Below are 9,232 nucleotides of genomic sequence, written 5' to 3'. Positions count from 1 at the left end.
TGTTTTTTAAAGGTTAAAGCTGGCAATATTCTGGTATTTTGTTATTGTCAAAGAATCCTATTAAAAGACCAGAATGTGTCTCTCTGTCTACTTTGCAACTTCCCTTTCCTGTCTGTGGCACACAGCTACAAAACCATTTGTTCCTGCTGAACTAGTAAAAATAGATCACAAATATATATACTTTCATTAAAGGCTGCACAATGTCCTATAAGTGCTGGTCACTGTAGGTTTTTTTGCAAACAGCAGTATCCAAATGGGGGTAAATGGTGTATTAGTTGGGGACTATTCTAAGCTGCAGATGTGGTGCTCCAGGTGGAGGTGTATGTGGGATTGACTTAAAATAAACTACACTGCCCATGTTCATGGTAATGCAGGAGCACATCACCCAGTGTAATGCTGTAGCTCACTAATTTGGTTTGTGGACAACAATGGAGGTCTATGCAGGAATATCCTGCATCAGCAGGTAATACATGCTAGCAAGATTAATTCATTGTTGCTTTTAGTCTTTTTGTGGGATTTGCTGAAAGTAAGAAAAATATATACTATCATCAGACTTAGCCTTTAACAGTTTTTATTGCTATCCATTTTAGGAGGAGAACACATTGTGGCTGAGCATCCTGTTGTTTTCTGGGGATTTATTTACATACTGCAGTCCCAGGTAGACAGTTTTAAGCTTGGTTTTTACCTTTATTATCCATGATTGTGCCTCTTTATTATTATGGTAAATCAGGTTGATGCTAGCTAGCAGTCTATGATATTGCAGGATACCTGCTGCTGTTTTGCCCTCTTACAGTAGATCTTTCTCAGACAGAGAGAGAGTTTTATTTTGCCCATTGTGATTCACAAATGTTATTTAGTGCTTCTATCTATGCTGTAGAATTAGTTGGTTTATAGGGTTGTGTCACACCCTCTGAAGACAAACCATTGTAGCTTCTAAGCAATGTGTCACAGTGGGGGAGGAAAGCAGGACCTTGGGCAAATAGTGGAACTAAGTACGCAGTGTCCTTAAAAGCCCTGCAATTAAAACGTTTGTTTTATTGTTAGCATTATAATTAAACTAGTATTAGTGTAGTACTGACTTATTATTGTATCTACATATCTAACATGCTTGTAATGAATAATGTTTCTCAAGTAATAACTTTTGAAATATCAAAAAGTTATTGCAGACCAGTTGTAGAAGCACCAGAAAAGTTTAATAATTTTAATATTAATTTATTACTCCCTGTATTAAGATCATTCAAGCAGTTTGAGAGCAGTTGTAGTCCTGTTTAATCAGTTTTAATTATGCAGCTACCTTTTTGGTATATATTTGGATTTATTATGCTACTTCTATGGTGCAACAGACTGGGCTAGCACCTGTTTCAAACTAATTCACCACAATTCGGCAAATAGAACAGGGTTCCAGTGAAGTTCACACTTTAGTTACAGTATGTTGTGGAAAGAGGGCTGAAATATAAATATTTTATAATGTGCAGATTCCTTAAATGCATTATAAATGCATTATATTGAGTATCCTATAACTAATACAGATGCATGTGTTTACTCGTAATTCAATTATTTGTACAGGCATGAAAATGGGGGTATTACAAGGGGAAGGGTGCCCACTGAGGCTTCTGAGGCCCAGGTCTTTAAGCTACAAGTCTTTTTTTTATGTTGCAGTGAGTCTTTGCTGTGTCACTGGCACGTGGTCATCACACTTCCCCAGGATAAGAGGTTATTCATTCCATTTTACCTCTGTTTATTATGATTTTATCTCTGCAATAAAAATCTATTTTCAGTTTATCTTATTTAGATTTCCATTAGCTATCATAGCAACAATTGCTAATTTTTAGGGGGTCTACATAAATATATTTGCAGAACTTTTAGTCAACATTAATCTTTTTACCACTATTCATTATTTGTCCATTTAAACAGATCCATAATTTCTATGGTGTCCATTTCCTCTTTTATAAACTTACCTTTGTGGTTTAGTTATAGGTTTGAACCATCAAGTAAGGCTGCAGTCACATATATATCATCATAGTACCTGGCGTTATGGTTGTCGTCATCTGTGAACTCATACATTTACAAGCTCATACGTTCAACCACGACAGAGTGAATAGGTACAGGTATATACTCACGGACATCAAAGTGACCTAAAAGTGTCCTATCTGAGGCGTCCAGTGCCACAGTGGTACCTGGGTGTCCTTAAAAAGTGGTCTCAGCATATGGCATCGTACTGTATGTCAAACTCTCCCAATCTACAGTCCTATGATGTATTAAGAAAAAGCTGCTTCTGTGTTATCATCTAAGTTGTGTTTTCTCTTAGATGACAGTGTGTGTGCTCTTTGTTCTGGCTGTGTCTTGTGACGGGTCTGCAGTGTGCCTGGTGAGTCTCGGCTGCGTCACCACTGACTGTAATGGCTGAACACTGCAGGGTGGAAAAAACCTTGCAGCCTGCATACATTTATATCTTTTTGTTCTAAAACATGAAAAAGAAAACATAATCAGAGACATTTTCATTAAATACGATGAGATCAAATAGTGTTTTAAGCAAGTTGTTAATCAATATTGGTTAGACTCACTAGACCCTGTAAACAGTCAAATAATATTAACTGCAAGTAACTTTATGCAACAGCTAATTTGTCAGAGATAGTGTGCCGTAGAAAGACTGTGACTCTGATCAATAATGTGTACAATGAACACAAAAACATCAAAAGCCTGAGCATCAGGGAGCACAACAATTTATAGAGAGCTGATCTTCACCATTACCTCCTCAGTGAATACAAATTCCCATTTTAATTTAATCAGGCACAGCAGGACGAGCTCATGGGGTCCTGCTTGGAATTGACTGCGGTAAAACGCAGGTTTCATTTCCTGTTCAGAAGCCTTTCTAAAAGGCGGTGTTTTAAGCTACTGTACAAACTATCACCATGGCAACCAGAGCTATCCTAAAAATGCAACAAAATGGATAAAACCACAACACAAAAACATTCATCTGCATTTACAGAAGCAAATCTTTTATCTGGCGCTCACTATTTTTTGAGTGGGAGGTCTCCTGTAATACACGGTTTGGAAGGGAATCATTTGTTTTTTTCTTTCTTTTCTGAATTGTCCTTTCAGTTCCATCTATTTATTTCCACCCTGTATGCCATCACTCTCATTCTGCTCTATCGACCTAATGTTAGAGAAAGGTCATAGCAAATCTATTATTAAATGACTCAGTCATGGTATATTACATTATTAATCACCTCAGTGTAGTCTCTAAACACACACAGTGTGACTCCGACCCGGGTGTCATATATGTTTAAGCAAAAATAGGACTGCCGTCTCATAGGATTATCCCAACACTTAATTAGTAGACCAGTCAAGATACAGAGATTTACGTCAGAGACATGAATAAAGTCTGCGCAAATTCAGCAAAGTAAACCTTGGAAAAAAATCTCCGAGCACCAGTGATTTGTTAGCAGGCAATGATGAGGTCCCGTGTGTTTGTACTGTCATTAGAAGAAAAACTGAACATGAATGGCAGTGCAACTCTAAATACCTAACATGTCCTTTGAGGGAACTGAACAAACAGCCTTTGTGTAGTTGATATGATTTGTATAACATCTGACTGAGCCACCTGAACTGTCAGCATATCAGGGCCATAAAAGCAGCACAGAAGCAGAAATGTACTGTGAAAGCACCGCATGGGGCAGAGCAGCAAGAGCTCTGAGACACCCGCCCACCCTTCCTGAATCAGCCGTTTCTGTGGCGACCAGAGCGGAGGGGGGTGGAGGGAGGTGCTCGGTGAAAGTGAAGAGACAAACATTCGAAACCCAGTGGGAGAAGGGAGGGATGGATAGATGGATGGATGGATGGGAGGCCAGATATATTGAGGGATGGGTGATAAAGGGATGTGGCAGGGTCAATGGGGAGCTGGGGTTGATTCCTCAACATCACAGTCAGTGACAGATTGACAGTCAGAGGCAAACAACAGCAGCATCCACAGTGAGAGAGACAAACACTGAGGGGATTTTTCGCTCTCAATGGCAGCCCGGATCACGGTCATGGCTCAGGGGTTCAAACCATCTAGACACTGACAATGTCTCTCTGTGAAATCTCATTCAGCCATATGGTCCTATTCAAAGCCTCGTATTTCTCTGTCCTCTCTGTACGCAAATCATGCAGGCTTGAAGTAAGTCACCGAAGATTAAGACTTACTTCACAGACAAACTTCAAAAGAACTTGATTCAACAAGTTGTGCACTGGGGGAAATAATTCTGGACTAACCTGCCGATTCCCTGCGGTAAACACTCGTGAGCTGCCATTACACACAAATTTCATTCCAGGATGCAACAGCGCAAGCGACAAGTGTTACATACTAACATGGAGGAGAAGGTGCTGAAATCTGAAATGTTTGGTATAGATGGTAGATTAGAAGAATGGTAGCTACGTATCGCAACGAAAATAAGGATGTTTGAGCTCAGGTGGCCAAAACATCTAGAAAAAAATATATATGATGAATTAAAACTGTGACATCACTTTTAAACAAGCTGTTAAAAAACTGGACATATGTATAAGAAAATCTAGCATACAATATTACAACTTTATACTAAATTGACAACACATTGTCCTTTGCATGCGATATTACTGAAAAAGGAACTGCGCATAATCTTGTTCGTTAGACACATTTATGATTTGATGTCGGCTCCATTTTTGAAATCATGCCAGTATGTTGAAAACCTTATTATGTAATGGATTAGACTTTGCTCTAAGAATATTGTTGCCATCTTATGCTACGGTGATCGCCTCCTGTCAGTGCTACAACTAGGGACGGATGCAGTAGTTCTCCTGCGCAGTTGAGACAAAAGGCTCACAGTAAGCTCAAGAAAAGCAGTGTAAATCTGAAATGTAAACACCTACAGATTTCACTGACAGTTGTCTTTTAGATTTCTGTGTCCACACAGACTATGGACCAAAATGTGTGCACAATCTGCATTCCATCAAATACTGTAGTCCGCCTAAAGCACAGCATCTGAGATGGCTCTGTCTTCATCTGTTTTTTTTTTTTCTCGTCTGTTTCTAAACAACGCTGAGATAACAGTAGCAGAGCTGAAACGGTTCCCACTCCACCCACTTTCTTTTTCACTGACACATGGATTTACACACGGGGAAAGAGAGATGAAATCAGAAGGATTCACACCTATCAGAGGCAACGCTTTCCCCAAGTCCCTGTGGTCTTTTTCACCTGTCAGTCAAGACGTAAACAAGCCTTCACACAAACTAACGCACATGCAAACATACATGTAAAAACACCCCCACCCATCACATTCACACACAACTGATGACGGCTACACTTCGCTGCTTAGGAGAACTTTCAGCAATGTTTGTTAAAATCAATACATTCTTGTTGTAAATACAGAAAAAAAACACACATTCGCCAGTGAAAATCTGAAATAATCGCATGAAAAGTGTTGAGTCAGATTGGCATCATACACTATTGAGAGTATTGATCATGAGGCTGCTGACACTCACCTGTTTGCGTGGCTGGTGTCAGAGTCCTGGTGTGCGAAGCAGCTCAGACAGCAGCAGAGGTGCGCAGGGACTGGACTGAGTCACTCACACTGGACACATACCAGAAGACCGACTGGCTCTGCTCTATACTGCACAGCTCACAGCGCTCTCCTCTTCCCTCCGAGTCTCAGAGACAAACACCAGCTCTGTCTTTGCTGCCTCTCCCTCTCTGCCTTTCACACGTACTGTAGCAGCAGCAACAGAGGGAAGGCTGGGGGCTGCAGACTGTGATCAGCACTCTCTCTCTCTCTCTCTCTCTCTCTCTCTCTATCTATATCTCTCTATCTATCTCTCTCTCCTTCTCTCTTCTCTCTCTCCTCTCTCTCTCTCTCTCTCTCTCCTCTCCTCCAGGCTCTGTGTCTCTCCTCAAGTCTGGCTACAGGCAACCATGGCTGGGGAGATGAACAGAAAAGAACAGTGGGAAAGTGTGTATAGATTAAGTTGACTCCGTTTGCAAGTATTTATGGTGTGTGTTTGTGTGTGTGTGTGACAAAACAGCATGCTCTGACAACAACAATGCACACAGGCGTACAAGCTGTGGGAGCGAGCCTTTCCTCCCGCCCTTCTGTTCCCCCTTTTCACCACCAACCTACCCACCCATTCCACCCACCCACCCTCTTCTTGCCAGCCCCACACCAGCCTGTTGAAGTGAGTCATCAGCGATCAGCCAATCACACGGCGGCACACAGCCTCCGATTAGAATAACAGGAGTATTTATGCACGGCTGTTTTCAGGAGATGGAAATGAAATGGAGAATTGTCTGGGAGGACTTGACATACTTTGCTCTGGGTGGGGAAGATAAGGAACAGGATTTATATAAAAAAAAAAACACTATGTAACATTTTCTGCTTAATTCTATTTCTTACTATCTCATACCATTTCTAGTAAGCAAGGAATTTTATTTTTTTGTCCAACAACGAGGAAGCACACAGTAAGAAGATAATATGTGGTTATAAATGTAAAGTGCTCATCACTGCCTTACTTGTGAGGTGTGACTCACTGTGCGATATGATTCATTCTACAAAGGCTGTAGCCACATTTGAGTACAATAAAGTCTGACCCCGGTAACTTTCCTGCAAAAATGAAGGTAAATTATTAAAATAGAGCACGTAACTGCTCTGCTACCACACTGTACAATCTGTAACCATGCACTATGCACCATGCGTACTGCCTGCCATGGTAAGTGCCCTTCTGTGTAGTGAAGTAGGAGTTATTTTGGGTTACATTGTTCTAGAAGTTACTGTATATTCGTGTTAATTTTCTGTATCGACAATGTTTGGCCACTGCTCCTGTAGGTACTAGATGTTAAACACTGACACTGCCCCAAGTGCTCTGAGTGCAGAGTCCAGGCAAATTCACCTAATAGGACGTTTGCACGGCTAACCAGCTAACAGCAGCTACAGTTTGTGGCTAACAACAATAAAGCAACAACAGTAAAGCAATCTGTCCATCAGAACACTACATAAATCGCTTAAACTTAAAGACAAAGCAGCAAGAGGACATCAGAGGGAAGACCAGAAAATATTTTATCCATGCAATATGATCCAGTTTCACCAAAATCAGTGAATAAAGTTGAAGCCTGGCCGCCAGTACCACTGCTTCAACCTAATTCTTGTCTTATTTGTGGTCCGTCAATATAAATATATGCAATGGTTTTGAACTTTGGATCAGTTTTCAGTACTAATACAGTGTTATCAATTAACATGCTGAAAAAGAGGGGAACTAATTAGGACGTAATAGGCCCATTTTGTGGCTTTGGTATCCTCTTTTATATGACTGCAATGATTATTTTACACAGAGCAGTCGGAAAGAATAGTGACAACTTTTTTTGATGTGTTGGCTCTTATCTCCAATATATTTTATTTGAATTGAAACATTGACTCTAAGGTCTTTAATTTGAGGGTGACATCAGAGATCCACACTTAAGATCCACGTCAGAAAAAAGCGTAGAAACTGTACCCTTCAATTACAACTTGGTTTTCCTCTTTAGTAACGCTCGTCCAGGTCTGTGGACCTAATGGACCTATAAGAGTCTTTTTGCCATCAGACTGGTTCTCAACAGGTTGGATTGAAGTCAGATGACATTCCAGTAACTGGCCATAAATAAATTCCTTTGTTGCCTTGTGTGGTGCATTGTTCTTACCCATTTCAGATCCCTCATCCATTCCAATTAACATAATTTTTCTTAGATTGGATGTCTATAAGCCAATCACAATGTTTTAAATCATCTAAATAGGGCACAACCCCTTAATATGGCCGACCATTACGCAAAGAGGAAGCATAGGACACATTTTAATCTATTAATCATATTGCTATAATTTAATTTAGATTTTTAACTGATACAATCACTCATAATACTTCTGATGATTATGTTCACAGAATAGAATTAAAAATGTTTTGTTAAATAATATATACATATTATATAATAATATAACGTCATGACTTTATTCATTGATTTGAGGTAACCATTCATGAAAATGAATAAACTCATGTCTTAGGTCTCTTAGGAGTATACACACATGCATACAGTGGCCACAAAACTCACGAAAAAATCTAGGAGCAGTGTTTGGTTTGTCCGTTCTGGCTACTGTAGAAACATGGCGGTTCAACATGCTGGAACTCCATGGAAGGCGACCCACTCCCTCTGTAGATAATAGGGGCAGTCATTTTGAAAGATGAAGACACAGGTTTCCTCATGTGCTCTGTCTATATTAGTAGTAGTATTTTATTTTTTTATTTTCAGCTGACATTAACTACATAACTCATAATGTTTTACCCCAGTCGGTAGTCCTTGTATGTTAAATATGCCGGTAGGACGAGGGTTAAACTAGAACGTAAAAATATTGATGGATGTTTAATTTGAAACCTTCAAACATTGCTATTAATCTTGAGCGACATCCCACATGCTGAATAAATGGGTTATATGGCTTAAGTATTACACTGAAAATCAATTGTGAACAGCACTTATGGCCAAGACAAGATTTAATTTGGTACAAGACATGGAGAAAATCAGATAAGATGTGGGACATCTGTGAAGTGTGGGGCACATAATGCAATAAAATGTAACTCAATAATGCTCACCAAAAATTGTTTTAACGACCGTAGACCTAAAACTATGGTGGTCTACTGCCAGAGTCACACATCCAAATGAATTTCTGTTATCTCTGGTCCAGCAAGAGAAATGATTTGATCCCAAGGGTGTGAAGGTGAGGAAATACAGACAAGGTAAAAGGAGGGACAGTGAGATAAAAGAGATCAATAGCTGATTAAGAAGAGGAAGAACAGGAAAATGAGAAGCCTGTGAGGAGAAGAAATGGAGCCTATTCCACACAATTCAAAGGAACGCCTGCAGTGTAGCTGTTAGAGTAATTTCCTCTCCACAAATTTCTGTTGCAGGCTGAAAATAGACTTTGCCATCAGATGCAAATAATAAAATATCCTGATGATTATATGGTTGAGCCACATTCATTCCTAGCATGATATTTTTTTCTCCTCAAATTTCCATAATCTGTGATAGAAGGCAAACTTAATTCATTTTGGTACAGCTATTTAGTGAATAACAGAGTGAATACACTAAAGAAAGAGGATGGATGAACAGTGAGACAGTGGGTACAGTGATAGAATAACAGTTGAAGAAGAAACACTCTGGCCTTTTTCTTCCTACAAGTATGTATTATTAGCAAAATGTACTTTA

Source organism: Morone saxatilis, unplaced genomic scaffold (assembly GCF_004916995.1).
Source record: "Morone saxatilis isolate NCDOM2014 unplaced genomic scaffold, NCSU_SB_2.0 Contig15, whole genome shotgun sequence".
Classification (NCBI taxonomy): Eukaryota; Metazoa; Chordata; class Actinopteri; family Moronidae; genus Morone; species Morone saxatilis.
This window is presented reverse-complemented; position numbering follows the sequence as displayed.